Genomic DNA, 19,827 nt, shown 5'->3' with positions numbered 1-19,827 from the left:
GCCCTTTGACCACAGGTGCAAAAAAGCTGGAGGCGATGAGGTTCTTTTAATACGGGACTTAAACCATTTTTACACATTTCACTCACTCCTTCGGAGATTTTTGGAGCTTCTTGAGAGGGGTTTTCACCTAGCTTTGGGAGGTAAGTAATTTCCACCAAATGTGAGTTAAATACTTAGATTATAGGTAGATTAACATGTAAAAATAAGTGAAAATCAAGGGTTTAAAGGAAAACCTAGGTTTTTGATAAAAATGAGATTTGACCACGAAATTGATTATGAAACTTAGTGAAAATTCATATATTTATGTTCCTAAGGTTATGTAATATTTTCTTCAAATATTTCCGGAATACGGGCATGTAGGCTCGGGGGTGAATTTTAAGAATCTTGCAATTTGGGTTGGGTAATCACTTCAATAGTGGAAATATGAACTTTTGAGCATAAATTGATTAGTTTATGTAATGTTTGACTAGTTTCGAGTTGTTTGGCATCGAATTTGAAGGTCTGAGCGCATTCTTGAATTGGGAAGTAGGCTTTAAGATGAGGTAAGTCTCATTTCTAACCTTGTAAGAGGGAATTAACCCCATATGTAAATTAAATAAATATTTATACCTATTTGTGGGGGCTACATACGTACGAGGTGATGAGAGTCCGTACATAGCTACTATTATGCTATTGTCTGGATAGTTTAGGATCCATATCATGCTATATTTGAAATGTTTGCGTCCTTACTTGCTAAGATAATCACTTATGTCATGTTAGAAATTGATAAAAAGAATTGTATAAGGTTAAATTCACTTACTTGAAGATTTGAATAGGATACTTGACTGTAAATGAGAAATTATGTTTTCTTAAAAATAATTGTTATTTGTGGATCGGGCCGAGCGCCTCGGTAGTAAATAGATGCATCTACGGTTCGCGCAGTTCGACCCTCCGGCAGTGCACAGTTTAAATATTTTGTTGGATCGGGTCCGACGACCTCGGCATAATTTGTGCATGATGATTTTTTGGCACCCTCCATGACTGATATTGCTTAAATGTCTTGAAATGTAAATTATTTAATGATAATACCAAATTTGGTATTTATATTTGTGAAAGAAGGACTCATATTTTTCCTATTTTTAAGCTTTCAGTATTATTCATGCAGATCCATGCTTAGTATAACATTTTAAGATATTATTGTTAGCCCTAGTGAGTGTCAAGTCAACCCCTCGTCACTACTTCTTTGAGGTTAGACTGGATACTTACTGGGTATATATTGTTATGTACTCATATTATGCTTCTGTACTTAATTGTACAGGATCTGAGGTCGGTGCATCTAGTTACCCATCCAGAACGCATACTTGATCTTGGTTCGAGACTTCACGGTGAGCTGCCCCTTCCCGAGCCGTTCAGCAGCATCCCGGAGTTTTCTTTTGCTTGTATCTGTCTATTCTATTTCAGGCAGTAGGATAGCCATCTTTTGTACATTCCACTAGCTGCCTATATACTTGTGACACTAGGTCTTGGCACACATGTAGACTTACGATTTTTGGGTTGTATTTATATAGTTATGATATTCCTTAGTTTGTTTTCCGCATTTGGTTGCTTTAAGAAATTCGTTATTTATCAATTGTTTTAAATTTAAGGAAAGTTAGTTGTTGGAATCACTTAATAAAAATGGAAAATGACTAAGTTGTTCTCTGTTGGCTTGTCTAGCAACGGTGTTGGACGCCATCACGGCCTAGCGTGGAGTTGGGTCATGATAACATGGTATCAGAGCACTAGGTTCATGTAGGTCTCACAAGTTATGGGTAGACCTAATAGAGTCTTGTGGATAGGTACGGAGACGTCTGTACTTATCTTTGGGAGGCTATGGGGTGTTAGGAAACTACTCTTTATTCATCTTCTATCGTGCAGTTGATGGTATACTGAATTCTCTCTCTTATTCTCTCATAGATGGTGAGAATGCACACAGCAGACGTTCCGGACCTGGGAGGAGCTACTCCCCTTGTTACTAGAGGCTGAGGTAGAGGCCGGGGGATGGCACCGGCCCGAGGTAGGGGAGAGGACGTCCTGGAGTTTCCCTAGTTGCACCACCAGCGGATCCAGCAGAGGATCCCATCATTGAGGAGCAGGGTGAGGTGCCCGCAGTAGAGCCTGCCTCGGTAGATTTCATGACAGCATCGGGCTTTCAGGAGGTCATGGGCCGTATGCTGCGGTTCATGGATTCTATGACCCAAGGTGGTTTATTTCCAGCAGACCCAGCCACATCTCAGGCGGGAGGGGGAGCACAGACCCCTACTGCTCAGGCCCCTGGGCATGCAGCTGTAGTATATCAGACATTGGGTGCACTACCCGTGGGTGGAGCCCAGCCAGTTGCAGCAGATATACCTGAGCCTAGACTAGCTGCGGACGGCAGCCGTAGAAGCTATTGGATATGTGGACTAGATTACACCCTCCTGTATTCGGAGGCGAGCATCATGAGGATGCCCAGGACTTCATTGATAGCTGCAGGGACAGACTGAACAACATGAGGATATTGGAGTCTCATGGGGTAGATTTCACTACTTTCTAGTAGGAGGGCAGGGCCTATAGATGGTGGCAGTCTTATCTTCTTGGTAAACCAGCTGATTCTCCTCCCATGACTTGGGGCCAGTTCACACGGCTTTTCTTGGATAGGTATATTCCACCCTCTGAGAGGAAAGAGTTGCTCTATCAATTTGAGGTGAGGTTTTCTGAGTTGTCCCCTCATGCACTTATGATATTTCCTACTGATGCATAGAGAGTGCAGAGGTTTTTTGCGGGGTTGCACTTTGGTATTAGGGCTAATATGGCCCGGGAGGTTGAGATGGGGACGCATTATCAACTGGTAGCGGAGATTGCTCCGAGGATTGAGGGCTACCGTCAGAGGGGTAGAGAGCAGATGCAATAGGACAAGAGGTCCTATTTCTCTGGAGAGTTTAGAGGTGCCCCGGCTAGGAGCAGAGGTCAGTTTAGGAGGGGTCAGCCTGGCAGGCCCCCATATTCAGCACCAACACCTCCTCGGGGTGCTCCAGTGCACCCCTATTTAAGCGCCATGCTAGAGAGTTCTTACCGCACACCACTCATCCAGGGTTCTTCCAGTGAGTACTTAAGCCACCAGGGTTCTTCCAGCTCCTATTCCAGTGCCATGCCAAAGAGTTCATACCGTTCACCAGCTATTCAAGCTTCTTCTAGTGGGTCTTTAGGCCATCAGGGCCAGACTTCATGGTAGCAGATCATCGCACTGAGGGGTTGTTTTAAGTGCGGAGATCTCAGTCACTAGAGGAGATACCTCCCCAAGTTTCGGGGCAAGGCAGTGCAGTAGGGCCAGCAACCCATGATTACAGCACCGGATGTCCAACTGCCCAGAGGCGGAGGGCAGGTTGGTAGGGGTCATCCTAGAGGTGGAGGCCAAGCATGGGGAGGTCAGCCAGCTACTGTTCATTCAGGCAGAGGCCGGCCAGCCAGCCGGCGCTCTAGCCAGATTTTATGCTTTTTCAGCTAGACCAGATGCATTGGCCTCAGATGTCATGATCACAAGTATTATATCCATCTGCAATAGGGATGCTTCAGTATTACTTGATCCAGGGTCTACCTATTCGTATGTATCATCTTTGTTTGCTCATTTCCTAGATATTCCTCGTGAGTCCTTAGGTACTCTTGTTTATGTGTCCACTCCTGTTGGCAATTTTGTGATTGTGGATCGAATCTATTGGTCATGTGTGGTCACATTCTATGGTTACGAGACCAGAGCAGGCCTTTTGTTGCTTGATATGACCGATTTTGTGTCATCCTAGGCATGGACTGGTTATCCCCATATCACTCCATTCTTGATTGCCATGTCAAAACTATTACTTTAGCGATGCCAGAGTTGTTGATATTAGAGTGTAAGGGTTCCTCCGTTAGTACAGCCAATCAGGTCATCTCTTTTCTGAAATCTTGACATATGGTCGAGGAGGGTTGTTTGGCTTATCTGGCTTATGTTCGGGACACTACCGTAGAGTCTCCGACGATTGATTTTATGCCATTAGTCCGGGAGTTTGCCGATGTGTTTCCTTCTTACCTTCCAGGCATGCCACCCGATCGTGATATTCATTTTTGTATTAATTTGGCTCCAGGTACCCTGCTTATATCTATCCCACTGTACCGTATGGCTCCAAAAGAGTTGAAGGAGTTGAAGGAGCAGTTTGAGGAGTTGTTAGCAAAGGGATTTGTGAGACTAAGTGTATTACCTTGGGGTGTACCCGTGTTATTGACGAGCTCTGGGCGTATATGATTTTTCTGCTCGTACTCTATCAAATTATAGTAAAGTTTAAGATATCATCCCACAGATATTGGAACCACCTAGGCTACAGATTTTTGTATTGTCTATGTCACTATTTGAGAGAATCAGATTGATAAAGAGAGAGTTGTTGAAAAAATAGTAAAATAAAAGCAATAAATATTGTAATAGTTTTATAAAAAAAGATAGAGGTTGGAATATTGTGAATCAACAAGATAAAACCATTATAATAAAGTCAAAAAATATTATTTATTTCTTTGTTTAATGAAATGATCGCTTATTTCTAATTCAACCAAATCACATACAAGTATCCAATTAATAACACCTCTTTTGATTAGTGTAGTTAATTGATTAGTAGTTTAACAGAGACCTTGATTAAAGAATGACCACTTATTTCTAAGACAATCACTCCATATAACAACAATACATAAATAGCATCGCTCGCGCTTAGTGTTATCAATTTATTGACACTTAGTGACATTAAATAATAATTGACTAATAACACCTCTTTCGATTAGTGTAGTTAACCAATTAAAGTAATGGCTTCAAACAAGAATTATCTTAGTTGAGTACACCAAATGAGAAAAAGCCTCTTTCGATTAGCCTTTGTTAAATCAATAAACTTGTTTAAATTTTTCTCTTCTCCCGAATAAGAAATAAAATAACAAGATAAAGATTTTGGTAAGTGAATATAATTATATTGATATAATCAATATCAAATACCTTGGTGTATAAAGATGATAAAGAGAAAATTTCAACATAAGATGATAATAAAATTAAGATAATTATTATAACACTTGTATAGCTTCATCTGGTATCCCAACCAAAGAAAATTACTCCATTATGGAGAAAAGATAAAGAATAAAAATGTTATCCTAGAATAAAAGAAATAACTTTTAAAACTAAAACAAGCCATATTAGAGTTGGTGTTATATGAACACGAATCATTCTTTCTTCCACTGAAAAGTCATGCCTATTAATAGGAAATTACGTCCGTAAACTTCTAAGAGATGTCATCCTTGGATTGGGGATGACATCCCTAGCTCTTGATTCAATTTCTTGTACGTGCTTCTTTCCACAGATGGCATCCTTAGAATTGAGGATGACATCCTTGGATTGGGGATGACATCCTTGGATTGGGGATGCCATCCTTGGCCTTTTTCCTGTATCTGCTTGAACACTCTTCTTTCTTCTCTTTTTCTTTTCTTTTCTTTTCCTGCAACATATATTAATAATTTGAAGTCATATCTATAAATAAAGTATTTGTTTATTTAATATAATATATACCTAAAAACATATATAATATATACTTATCAGTTATTTGTGAAGAAGAAAGATGGGATTATGCGGATGTGCATTGATTACCGCCAGTTGAACAAAGTTACCATCAAGAACAAGTACCTGTTGTCGCATATCAATGATTTGTTTGACCAGTTGTTGGGTGCTAGGGTGTTCTCAAAAATCGACTTGAGGTCAGGGTACCATTAGCTGAAGATTCGGGACTCAGATGTTCCGAAGACCGCTTTCCGTACTAGGTATGGCCATTATGAGTTCTTGGTGATGTCCTTCGGCTTGACTAATGCCCCGGCAGCGTTAATGGATTTGATGAATAGGGTGTTCATGCCTTATATTGATTCCTTTGTTATTGTCTTCATTGATGATATCTTGATTTACTCACGTAGCCTAGAGGAGCATGAACAGCATTTGAGAGTGGTACTTCAGACATTGCGAGAACAGAAGTTGGTAAGCTAAGTTGTCCAAGTGTGAGTTTTGGCTAGAGTCAGTGGCATTCTTGGGGCATGTTGTATCATGCGAGGGTATTAAGGAGGATCCCAAGAAGATTGAGGCAGTTCAGAGTTAGCCTCGTCCCACTTCGGTGACTGAGATCAGGAGTTTCTTGGGGTTAGCAGGTTATTATCACCAGTTTGTGCAGGGTTTTTCATCCATTGCAGCACCTCTAACTAGATTGACCTCGAAGGGTGCTCCATTCCGTTGGTCTAATGATTGTGAGGCAAGTTTTCAGAAGCTCAAGATAGCTTTGACTACAGCACCGATTCTAGTGTTGCGTTCTAGTTCGGGGATATATAAGGTGTATTGCAACGCTTCACACATTGTCTTGGGTTCTGTATTGATGCAGGAGGGGCGAGTTATTGCATATGCTTCGCTTCAGTTGAAGATTTATGAGAAAAATTACCCTGTGCATGATTTAGAGTTAGCCGCGATTGTTAATGCTCTTAAGATATGGAGGCATTATCTGTATGGGGTGTCATGTGAGGTTTATACTAATCATCCCAGCTTACAGCATTTGTTCAAGCAAAGGGATCTCAATTTGAGGCAGCATAGGTTGCTTGAGTTACTGAAGGATTATGACATCACCATTCTTTATCACCCGGTCAAGGCAAATGTGGTCGTGGATGCCTTAAGCAGGAAGGTAGAGAGTATGGGTAGCTTGGCATTCATTTCAGTAGAGGAGAGGCCACTAGCTTTGGACATTCAGTCCTTGGCTAACAGACTTGTGAGGTTGGATATTTCAAAGCCCATTTGAGTTCTTACATGTGTTGTTGCCTAGTCTTCACTATTGGAGTAGATCAAGGCTCGACAGTTTGATTATCCGCACTTTGCAGTCCTTAGAGAGACGGTACTACATAGTGGTGCCGAGGAGGTTTCTATTGGCAATGATGGTATTTTGTGACTCCAGTGTCATCTATGTGTTCCTAATGTCTATTGCTTGAGGGAGAGGATTCTAGAGGAGGCACACAGTTCTCGGTATTCCATTCATCTAGGTGTTACGAAGATGTATCGTGACCTGAGGCAGCATTATTGGTGGCGACGGATGAAGAAAGATAGTTGAGTATGTGGCTAGGTGCCTAATTTGCTAGCAGGTTAAGTATGAGCATCCGAGACCAGGTGGCTTACTCCAGTAGATGACTATACTTGAGTGGAAATGGGAGTGCATCATTATAGACTTCGTAGTTGGATTGTCGCGGACCTTGTGGAAGTTCGATGCAGTTTAGGTCATTGTTGATAGGTTGACCAAGTCAGGACACTTCATTCCAGTTGCAACTGTTTATACTTCGGAGAGGTTGGCCCATATTTATATTCAGGAGATAGTTCAGTTACACGGTGTGCTTGTTTCCATCATATCAGATAGAGGCCCTCAGTTCACTTTGCATTTCTGAAGAGTCGTACAAAATGAGTTGGGGACCCGAGTAGAGCTCAGCACTGCGTTTCATCCTCAGACCGACGGGCAATCAGAGCGGACAATTCAGATCTTAGAGGACATGCTCAAAGCCTGTGTGCTTGACTTTAGGGGACAGTGGGATCAGTTCTTGCCTTTGGCCGAGTTTGCTTACAACAATAATTATTAGTCCAACATCGAGATGGCTCCATTTGAGGCTTTATATGGTCGGCGATGTCGTTCTCTCATCAGGTGGTTTGAGCCCGGCGAGGCTAAGTTATATGGTACTGATTTGGTAAAGGGCGCCTTGGAAAAGGTAAAGTTGATTCAGGAGTGACTTCGCACAGCACAGTCCAGATAGAAGAGTTACGTGGATCTGAAGGCACATGATGTATCATTTATAGTAAGCAAGAAGGTTCTCTTGAATGTCTCGCCAATTAAGGGGATTATGAGATTCGGAAAGAAAGGCAAGTTGAGCCCAAGGTTAATAGGTTCATTTGAGGTGTTGAGGCGAGTTGGGGAGGTTGCTTATGATCTTGCTTTACCTCCTAGACTATCAGGGGTTCATCCATTTTTTCATGTGTCTATGCTCCGGAGGTATCACCCGACTTGTCACATATGTTAGACTTCAGCACTATTCAGTTGGATGAGAGCTTGGGCTATGAGGAGGAGCCAGTTACCATTATTGCTAGACAGGATCGCCAGTTGAGATCTAAGAGGATTTCCGCGATGGAGGGGCCAACCAGTCGAGGAGGTGACCTGGGAGTCCGAGGAGGCAATGCGGAGCAGATATCCACATTTATTCAGCACTATAGGTATGAATCTAAACCCGTTCGAGAACGAACGTTTGTTTAAGAGGTAGAGAATGTAATGACCCGATCGGTCATTTTGCTTTCTAGAACCTCGTTCCACTAAATGAGACTTCCCGTACTTAATTTTACTAATTTATGACTTGCGAGGATGAGTAGTTCGGAATTTGGAAGAGTTTGGGTTATAATCGGAACACTCGGTTCCTTAAGGATGACTTAAAAGGCCAAGTTTGACTTCAGTCAACATTTTGAGTAAACGGTCTTGGAATCGAGATTTTATGGTTCCAATAGGTCCGTATGATGATTTCGGACTTGGGCATATGTTTGGATCGGGTTTTGGATGACCCGGGAGCGTTTCGCCGCCTAAAAGTGAAAGTTGGTTCGTGAAGGTTTCGAAAGTTCTTTAAATTTGGTTTGGAGTGGGCATGATGGTATCGGGGTCCAAACGGAATTCTGAGACCGGAAATAGTTCCGTAATGTCATTTAAGACTTGCACGTAAAATTTGGTGTCATTCCGAGTAGCATAAGTATGTTTCGGTGAATTGGAAGTAAATTGAAGAACTTGAAGTTCTTAAGTTTGATTCAATTGATTTTAGGGTGTGATTCTTAGTTTTAATTTTGTTTCGGGCATTCCGAGAGTTCGAGCGAGTCTGTTTTATGATTCCAAACTTGTTGGTATGTTCGGGCAAGGCCCCGGGAGGCCCGAGTGCCAATCGGACGAGGCTCGGACCAAGTTGAGAATTTGGAACAATAGCTGAATACACCAGATCTGCCATAACCGCACCTGCGCTTGGCTAGTCGCATGTGCAAGCCAAGCTGCACAGAAGCAGCCAAGGAGGGGCAGCCCAGTTTCACAGGTGCAGCCTTCCTTCTACAGAAGCGGGACCGCAAAAGCGGTACTCGTCTACAAGTGTGGCGCTAGCTGGCCCAGGCCATTTCTACAGAAGCGGACTCTTGTCCACAGAAGCGAGGGCGCAGATGCGGCCCTTTGACCGTATGTGCGAAAAAGCTAGAGGCAGTGAGGTTCATTTAATACGAGACTTAAACCATTTTTACACATTTTACTCACTCCTTGGGCGATTTTTGGAGCTTCTTGAGAGGGGTTTTTGTCACACCTCCTTTTTACCTACACCTCGTAAAGGGTATAAATACAAGGGAGTTTTTCCAATTAAAGGACAATCGAAACAGGATCGTTTATTTATTAAAAATTAGAGTCGCCACTTGGGATAATTTAGGGTGTCCCAAGTCACCGGTTTTAAAATCCCGAATCGAGGAAGTTGACTATTATTTATGGTCTGCGAACACAAAAATCCGGGTAAGAAATTTTGTTAACCCGGGAGAAGGTGTTAGGCACTCCCGAGTTCCGTGGTTTTAGCACAGTCGCTTTTGATTATACTTGGCTTGCGAAATTGTTTACTTTCTCATTTTGGAACCTATGTGCTTTCACCTCTTAACCGCTTTTAAATTTAAAAAAAAATCTTGAAACTGGTCACGCGTACGTGTATCCATTTTTTTTTGGCACGTCAAATATCATGTCACACGAACGTGTCCACAATTAATAACGCTTTATTAAGAAAAGCCTGGCCAAAATTGCGCGAACGCATACTCCGGTTTTTAACATGCTTATTTCATTATTATTATCCAAAATCATGGCAGGGTCACGTGAAATGTACACTCGAGCCCTTTTAATCTAATTGACATAGTTCAATTGATGAATAGCACCCAGTTTCTCTACTGTGACAAAATCATGCTTAACTATAACCAATTTGAGTAAACATACGAGTAAATAGCTAAGTGAGCAAATTCAAAACTACGGAGAACAATTACATAATCAATGGGATCAAATCACCAAACCAATAATTATTATCAAGCTTGAATAAAACAAATAGGAGATGAAAGAGTGAACCTCAATATAGCCGAAAAATTGATTGTTTCACTGTTTTGAACTCAAAATGTGACAAAGCTCAAACGGGAACCCAAATCGGCACCGAAAATCTAAAACCGGCGACGAACTCGAATCAACCTCGACTTAACTCCACTCCCATACTCGAAAAAACAAAAATCGGAACCAAATGAAAAACAGTAACATCTTCGTCGATAGAATCAAACTTAAGATGTAACTCCGGATCAAATATTTCTAATCAACTCTATCCTCGAAATCAAGCTTGACAGAATGAACCGGAAAGTTTTTTTTTTTTTTGTATTCTTCTGATTGTATATAGAACTGTTTTGTTTCACATCCAAACTAGGACATTAAATTAGAGAAGTAATATCCAGAATTGAAGAACAAAAAAAACAAAACCCGCTGAAATAGTGACCCCAAATCTCAACGGAAATGGGAACTCAAATGCGAACAGACATATGAACGCAACCTCAAGAGACCTTGTTTAGTTTCTGCCTCAGATAATAACACAATCGCCAAAGAAAGAGGAGGAAAGAAACAAGGTTCCGTCGTCCGCCGGGTTCCTTGCCGGATCTGTCACTGGTGGCGTTGATGGTCTTCAAAAGAGATAGAAGGGGAAGGAGGTATAGAAGCAAAAGCTAGGTGCTGCAGCAACAGTCATGGCCTTGGCTGTTCAGGGATCTGTAGGTTTTGTTCCAACGATGAAGAAAAGCTAGGGTCGACAGACATGGCTGTTCTCTGTGCGCTCTTGGGTGTTCGGAAACAAGGATCCTGGGTTGGCTTCGTGTGTGCGCGTGTAGCTGATTGGAGGTTGCTGAATTCTTAGGGTTTTGTTTTGATGAGGAAGAAGACCATGAGGTGTGCTGAATGGTCTAGGGTTTTAGGCTAAGCTTCATGAAGAAGAAGCTCATGAAGTCTGGTCGTTTGGTTCTACTCGTCGCGTTCGGAACTCGTTACTCCGACGAGCTGGTGGAGCTCACTTTTCCCGGCGAGTTTCAGGCAGAGATGGGGTCGCTTGATGGCTAATGTTCAGGGCTCGTTGGCACTTTTCCGGCGTGCATGGGTTGTTCCAGGTTCGGGGCTGTTAGTGTATAGGGTGTTTGGAGATGGTTAACGCTGCAGAAGAAGGACAATGGCAATGGGTCGTTTGGAGAAGACAACGCTAAGGGGCGGTCCGTTTTGCGCACCTTCTGCGTATTTTGCTTTCAGCCCCCTTTTTTTTCGTTTTTCCCTTTTTTTTCTTCTTTTTATATTGAAGATTGTAGTGTTTTTAGGTTAAGGGGAGTGGGCCTAGGAATTATGGGCTTGGAAATTATGGGCTAAGTCCAAAATTAGGCCTAAAAATGGGTTGCTCGAGCCCAAGTTCTATTCTTTCCGAGATTAAAAATACGGGCCCATTTATTAATTAATCCTACTATTCAAATAATTATTAAAATAAAACTAACCATTAAAACAAATCTATTTTTGGTATTTTCAAATATCATATTAAAATAAAAATACGATACTATTTTTGTATATTTTTTAGATTTAAAATGACAACAAAACATTAATGAACCTATTTTTGTAAATTTTTGTTTTCTTGTAATAAAATAGAGTAAAAGAGTCAAAATTACTTAAAATATCTATATTATGCCAAAATTAAATATTTACGCGCTAAAATATGAAAATTTTTGGGGAGGGTCAAAAATCACATGTCTACAATTTTCACCTAGCTTTTGGAGGTAAGTAATTTCTACCAAATGTGAGTTAAATACTTAGATTATGGGTAGATTAACTTGTAAAATTAGTGAAAATCAAGGGTTTAGAGAAAAACCTAGGTTTTTAATAAAAACGAGATTTGACCACGAAATTGATTATGAAACTTAGTGAAAATTCATATATTTATGTTCCTAGGGTTATGGGTAACAACTTTCTTCGAAAAAATTCCGAATCCGAGCATGTGGGCACGGGGTGAATTTTAGGAATCTTGCAATTTGGGTTGGGTAATCACTTCAATAGTGGAAATATGAACTTTTGAGCTTGATTGGTTTATGTAATGTTTGACTAGTTTCTAGTTGTTTGGCATCATGGTTTGAGCACATTCTTGAATTGGGAATTAGGCTTTGAGACGAGGTAAGTCTCCTTTCTAACCTTGTAAGAGGAAATTAACCTCATAGGTGAATTAAATAAATATTTGTACCTATTTGTGGGGGCTACGTACGCACGAGGTGACGAGAGTCCGTCGGTAGCTGCTATTATGCTATTGTCCGAGTAGTTTAGGACTCGTGTCATGCTATATTTGAAATATATTACTTGCTAAGATAATCACTTAAGTCATGTTAGAAATTGATAAAAAAAATTGTATAAGATTAAATTCAGTTACTTGCATATTTGAATGGGATAATTGACTGTAAATGAGAAATTTGTGTTTTCTTAAAAATAATTGTTATTTGTGGATCGGGCAGCGTGTCGGTAGTAAATAGATGCATCTATGGTTCGTGTCGTTCGACCCTCCAGCAGTGCACAATTGAATTATTTTGTTTGATCGGGACGTACGACCTCGGCATAATTTGCGCATGATGATTCTTTGGTATCCTCCATGACTGATATTGCTTAAATGTCTTGAAGTGTAAACTGTTTAATGATAATACCGAATTTGGCCTTTATATTTGTGAAAGAAGGGCTCATAGTTTTCCTGTTTTTAAGCTTTCAGTATTATTCATGCAAATCCATGCTTAGTATAACATTTTAATATATTATTGTTAGCCCTAGTGAGTGTCAAGTCGATCCTTCGTCACTACTTCTTCGAGGTTAGACTAGATACTTACTGGGTACATATTGTTATGTACTCATACTACGCTTTTGTACTTAATTGTACAGGATCTGAGGCTTGTGCATCTAGTTACCTGTCCGGCGTGCATACTTGATCTTGGTTCGAGATTTCACGGTGATCTGCCCCCTCCCGAGCCGTTCAGCAGCATGCCGGAGTTTTTCTTTTGCTTGTATCTGTCTATTCTGTTTCAGGCAGTAGGATAGCCATCTTTTGTACATTCTACTAGCTGCCCACATACTTGTGACACTAGTTCTTGGCACACATTAGTAGACTTGAAATTCTTGGGTTGTATTTCTACAGTTATGATATTCCTTAGTTTGTTTTCTACATTTGGTTGCTTTAAGAAATCCGTTATTTATCAATTATTTTAAATTTAAGGAAAGTTAGTTGTTGCAATCGCTTAATAAAAATGAGAAATTACTAAGTTGTTCACTGTTGGCTTGTCTGGCAACGGTGTTGGACGTCATCACAACCTAACGTGGAGTTGGGTCGTGACAGTTCTATTGATTCTTTGTGTGGGCTCCTTTTGTGGTGCCTACGACGAGTTACCAACTTCCAACCTTCATCATCATCAGGTTGATCGACTTCAACTTTGTTGTTCTTCGGTAGTTCTTCATCTTTACTTTCTTTAAAACCACATAATTCATTCGGACTGAATGAGTCAAAGGTTATAGATACTTGGTTTGTGCTTGCTTTCTCATCTTCAAACATGATCTTCTTTTCACGAGCCAAGTCCATAACTTTGTCCTTGAAGACAAAGCATTTCTCTAGAGGGTGGCTCACAAGTCGATGGTATTTGCAGTAATTTGGGTCATTCGTTTTACCAGCTTTATTTGGCCGTTTCATCTATGGAAGCTCAATGAGATTTAACTCGAGGAGTTCTTCAAAAAATTTCTAGCACATCAGAATCCAGAAATGGGTAATCCTTCTCTTGCATTTCTTTTAGAGTCAACTTCCCACTTGTTTATCTTGAAAAGAAATGGATTTCGTACTCTGCTTCTTGCTCACCTTCATTGTGAACTTCACAGGTGATGTGTTGACATTCATAGCTTCTTTGTTTTCATATGTGGTTACAAACTTGCTCCATTTCCTGACTTCTTGCTTGTCGTTCCCTTTTCGAGGCTCATAGATAGGCAGCCTTTCGTTTCCCGCGGATGTCATGGGCACGAGTCGCAAGTTCTTCAAATGTGATAGGCTTGATACCTTGCAAATGTAGCGGAGTCCCCAATACATTCCTTGGATGCACATCTATATGCGAGAAGCTTCACTAAGCCTCTCTTTGCAGTTGAGGCTTGTATTTCTCTAACGATTGATAAAGTCGATAACTCGGTCACCCTTTCGTTGATAGGTATTTGTAAGTTCTATCATACTCACAATACGTCTCATACTTTAAAAGCAATTGAGTAACTCTTGCTCTAGTTGATCCCAGTTACCAATAGATCTAGCCTTGAGGTCTGTGTACCAGTCAAAAGCACTTTCTTTTAGCAAGCGGACAAACTGCTTGACGAAGTAATCTCCATAAGTCCCAGCATTGTTGCACGTCTAAGTGCGCCACATGTTGTTTTGGATTACCTTTACCATCAAACTATTGAAACTTTGGAGGTTGATAGCCAGTAGGCATCTTCAACATATCGACCCTTGCAGTGTAAGGCTTTGCATATGTAAACGAGGACTTGGCAACAACTTCATACTTGTTCTTAATGGTTCGTTCAATGAACTCCTTTAGTTGATCGATTGGAATCATCTCTTTATATAAGACAGGGATAGCCTTAGCGGATACTGCTTGTCTTAGGGGAGAATCACTCTTTGGAACTTCTGGGAGCTTGCCAGGTGCGTGGGTAGATTCTTCTTCCATCAAGATTCCCACCCTATCTATTAGCTTGTCGATTCTAGCATCTTGATTTTGCATGCACTTGGTCAAGCCAGCAATTGCTTCCGTCAAGTTAGCCCATTGCTCCTCCACAAATGAAGTGTTTGTCACCATGGCTTGCATGATTGTCGTGGACGATAGAGAGTAGCATGGATTGTCACACAGATTGATCCTTAATTGGCTCATGCCATGTGGTGTAAGTGGGGAGGATCCATCACTTGAAGCATCATGATCTTCCTTCACAACAGAGTACTTGGATCCAACGAGGTCAAGCAGAGCAAGAGTTTTCTTTATATTTTCAGCAACATTGATTCCTCCTTCGGGTGCGTTTGTGGAAGATCTTGCTCCTTTTGAGGATAAAGATCCGAAAACGGAGGTTGACGCAGACGGCACTTGGGGTGCTTGTTGTCCTAACGAGCTTACTTTGCTCCTCGTAACTGGTCCAAAGCTTCCAAATGTAATATCGAGGATGCTTTCCACATCAGCATAGAACCTGAAATTAGCAGCCTTCGTGGAAGTTGAACTGGAGTTGATTTTCTTTGAAGCCATTTCAATGTTCTTAAACTTTGGTGATTGAAAAATTGAGATGAGAGGTATAGATTGTCCCATTAGGCGTGCCAGAATTTATAGACAATAAATTTGCGTCAAGAAAATAATCTAGATCGGAAAATATTGCGACAATCGTAGTATTGATTTCAAATAATATGAGTATACAATCTCTATGGACCCTCTGATTCTCTTTCCAACAGTAAAAAAATTCAAGAGCCTTTGAGCTTAATCTTGATTTGTTCTTCGTTCTTGAGCTTGAACTTGATTTGTTCTTCGTTCTTGAACTTGAACTTGGTTGCTTGAACTTGGACTTGGTTGCTTGATGCTTGAAACTTGTGGAGCAATTTGCAATGTTTGATCCACGAGCTCTTTCTTGCATCTTATTATCACTTCTGGTGTCTTTCTGAGTTACGAAGACTCCTATTTATAGTCGTGGGAGGGAAGAGTTATGATAAGAACAAACTCTTTCCGACCAATCAAATTGAAGTGTAACAAGGCCATATTTGATTGGCCAGAACATGTCACTTGCACGCGTGGCGCGATTTCATTAGCCTTTTAATGTGACTTAGCATGCCTTGTCATTTTGACACGTAGCATGATCCTATTGGCTCTTCCGCTTGACTTGACATGTCACATCATATGACACGTGGCACCAAACTGGGCCTCTAGAAAGATGACATCTTGGGCTTAATAAAGTGGGCTCATTACTTTAGCCCAATTAAATGGGCTAGCCTAATAGATTAAGACTTATATATATAGACTTGTATAATTAATTCAATTATATTAGCCCATAATATTTATTTGGACCAATATATCTTGAATTTAAAATATAGTCCAAATTATTTTATGGATTTAATTTTAATAAAATTTATATGCCTACACCTATATCAATAAATATAAAATTGTAAAAGTTCATATCTATTGTTAAATTATTCATGATATGACATGTTATTATTAAGTGTCATTTTGAAGGTAGTTTTAGATTTGATTTGAGTTAAAGTATAGTAATTGTGGATATTGACTATTGAGATAATTGATATCCAATTATAATATTTATTAGAATGTGAAAATCTATATTTTAAGAATAAGGAAATCGAAGGAGTTCTGACCAACATTCTGGACATTAGTTATAGTTTCCTATTTAGTCTTTCTTCATTTTTATTTTTTATCTTTACTAAGATAATTAAGTTATGTATAATTAACTGGTTATCAGGGGCGGCCCGACGAGCTTTGTGGTCTAAAGCCAAACTATATGGGGGCCTTAACTTTTTAAAAAAAAATATTTATTTATCTGAAATCTATTTTTCTAGCGTTTCTTAGATACAAAGTTATTAATAATTTTCTTATAGTCAATAACTCCTAATAAGTCTTTCTTAGTTGACAATATAGCTAATCCATTTAACCTTTCTTGAAACATTGTTGATCTTAGATAAGATTTTATCAATTTTAATTTTGAAAACTTCTTTCCGCTAAAGCGACGGTAACATGAGTTATTAACATTATTCCATAAGCAATACAGGCATAGGAAAAAGAATCAAATCTTTTTATTTGACCGAGTGTATCAGTTAAACTGTTACCTTCTAATTGTACTATTTTTCTTAATACTTTTAATTCCGAAAATAAGTCTAAACCATCAATATCGAACTGATTATTATGTTTTAAGGAACATTCAAGATTAAGACATTTTTTTTTCAAATTTTTATTATCTAGTGATCTTAATTGTTATCGCTAAATAGAAAATTAAAAATATTTTCATATGCTTCAAATTGTTCAAATATATTTTAAAGTGAAAAAATAGCCTTGTCTACTATGTATAAAGTAATCAACTCCAAAGGACTCTTTGAAGATTTGAGATTTCATTATCAACATTCTCATCAAATTGTTACTTCCTATATATTACACTTTCTTATAAAATTCAGGTTCGATATTCATTTCAATTACAATTTTCTTGGCAGAAATCATAGGAATTGCGCATATCTTTCTTCTTTATACTTGTTAAAGAAAGAAATCAAACTTTTTCACTTCACATAACTTGTTTTTAGTGCATAGTTTATTAGATTTAACAAAAAATGAAGCCCCACAAATGTGGGGCCTAAAGCAATTGCTTGCTCTATGGAAGGCCATCCCTGCTGGTTATGGTTCTACGCCAAAGGTAATTCAAACATAAAACAAGTAATAACTATGTTTACCTATTCTCTGTGAATTTTTTCATTTTTTATACGGCTTGTCTTTTGCAAAATTGTTATTGTTAAGTAACTCAAATATGGAAAAGATAAGGACTTTCTATATGGTTCGATAAATATAATTAAACAATCATTTATAAAAGAAAAATATTAAAAGTGTGAATTCCTAAAATGATGGATGTTTATCCTATTTAGCTAAATGAAAAAATCTTCAAGATTAAATGACAAATAAAATTAAATAATAAAGTTTTAAATTAATTGTAGTTGTAATTTTATGTATGATTTATTCACTTAGGACAGGTAAAACGTGGGAAAACATAACATGTTGAAAGTTAGTGCTTTATAATATCTAGATAGGTTGTGCATATATAAATTAGAGTTTTAATTCCATTAATAAATATTTTATAAATTTTGATTTAAATAAAAATCTTTTAGAGTTTTGCTATACAATCTAACTTTATTTTCTAATATTTTTTGTAGTAGGTGCATTGAGTATATATTCATAAAGTTCTCACTATCTTTTATTTATTGTAAAATAAATTTTTGTTTTTATTGCTTAATCAAATTACTCAATTGAGCAAACTAATTTTATTGTAAACTTTTTATCCTAACATTAATTAAGATCAAACGTAACATCTTCTATTTCAATGCAAATTCAGTGCTATCATTACTGTTATAGGAAACCACTCATATATGCTAGAGTACAAGAAAAATAAAGTTTTTTAAAAAAATAATTATAATATCCAATTCAAAATTTTAAAAGCCATTTTCTTGCTTTTGACTTTTTTAAATTAATTTAAGATCTTCCAATTCAATAAAAACATAATACTCAGTTATGAGGAAGTACTCATATATTTGCGCTGGAATACAATGAATAACGTTTCCAGATAAGGAAATAAAGTTCTTTCTTAGTTAATCAAAAGTGTCGAAATTTTCAAAAGAAAAAGTATAAGTGGTAAATTCATACTTTAACTCAACGCCCTAAATATTAGTTCCTTTAAATTTTAGAATAATTTTAGTACCTAATCAAAGCCTCTTCTGATTTTTTAAAGGAAAGTTTACCTCCTATAGCAAAAGTTGATACCTTATTTATTATAAATAAATATCCTTTTAAAAAATTATCTATTATTCTTTTAATTTTTATAGCAAAATATCTATTTGTGGTCACTTCCTACCTTTAAGCCATTAAATACATTGTGTATTATTTTTTTCTTCCCTCTCTCCTCCTTTCTCTTTCCTCTTTCTTCTCTTTTTCCCCCGGTTTTTTCCTCCCCTGCTTTTAGGAACCCTGGCAGGGGTTGTGTTCCGCCAACAACAGATCTGGCCGGCGACCACTTTCCCCCTTCCTTGTTGTGTCACCCCTAACCCACTCCTTCGGCCTCCGATTTCTTTCACACAGTTGTGTTACACATTCTAAATTTTTCTTAGATTTTGCATTGATTGTTCATGTTTGCCTTGTGCGATCTGAAGAAGTTCTGTCTCTAGTTTCCGTTTGATCCTTTAAATTGGTGCTTCTTCAACAATTGTCTTCATTTAACCGGCGGGGACGCCCCACAAGGCGGCGTCCTGGATATCGGTGAATTGGGGAGGGAGTTTGGGGCTGAGGAACTTGAAGAGTCTGTTACCTTTTTTTCATTGTATTTCAATGTATCTCGTTGTATTTCATGTATTTCATTGTTTCACTGTCTTTTTTTCATTGTATTTCAATGTATCTCGCTATATTCCATGTATTTCATTATATTCACTGTCTCGTTGTATTCCATGAATGTATTCATAAGTTTTTTAATTAATATAATTTGTATTCAGATGTATATATGTGTTCAAATGTATCTGCAGTATGTATTCATATATTTTTGCACTATAGATGACCTACTATATTTCATGTATTCAATGTATTTTTATGTATTTAACTGTATTCAATGTAATTATATAATTTCAATATATAAATCTATTTGTAAAGATGCCACTAAAAAATATTTTAGTAAAGATACCACTAAAAGAAAGGATGGATTGAATCTCTGAAGATTGCTCTGTTTTTGGAATATTTTTCGGTTGAGAATCTTTTCTATAACTGAAAATACAAATGTTGTGTGTTATAATTGAGTTTGTTGAGTTATATTAGGAATCTATCGCGTTATTGATTCGCTTATCATTTTAAACAGCTGAAGACCTTTTTTCGCAAATTCCATTATTGTATTCATGAATACAGCTCGCGAATATAGTCGAATATATTCTCTGGTT

The sequence above is a fragment of the Nicotiana sylvestris genome, chromosome 8 (assembly GCF_000393655.2).
Source record: "Nicotiana sylvestris chromosome 8, ASM39365v2, whole genome shotgun sequence".
NCBI lineage: Eukaryota > Viridiplantae > Streptophyta > Magnoliopsida > Solanales > Solanaceae > Nicotiana > Nicotiana sylvestris.
The sequence above is the reverse complement of the archived record's forward strand: the minus strand, read 5'-3'. Positions refer to the sequence as shown.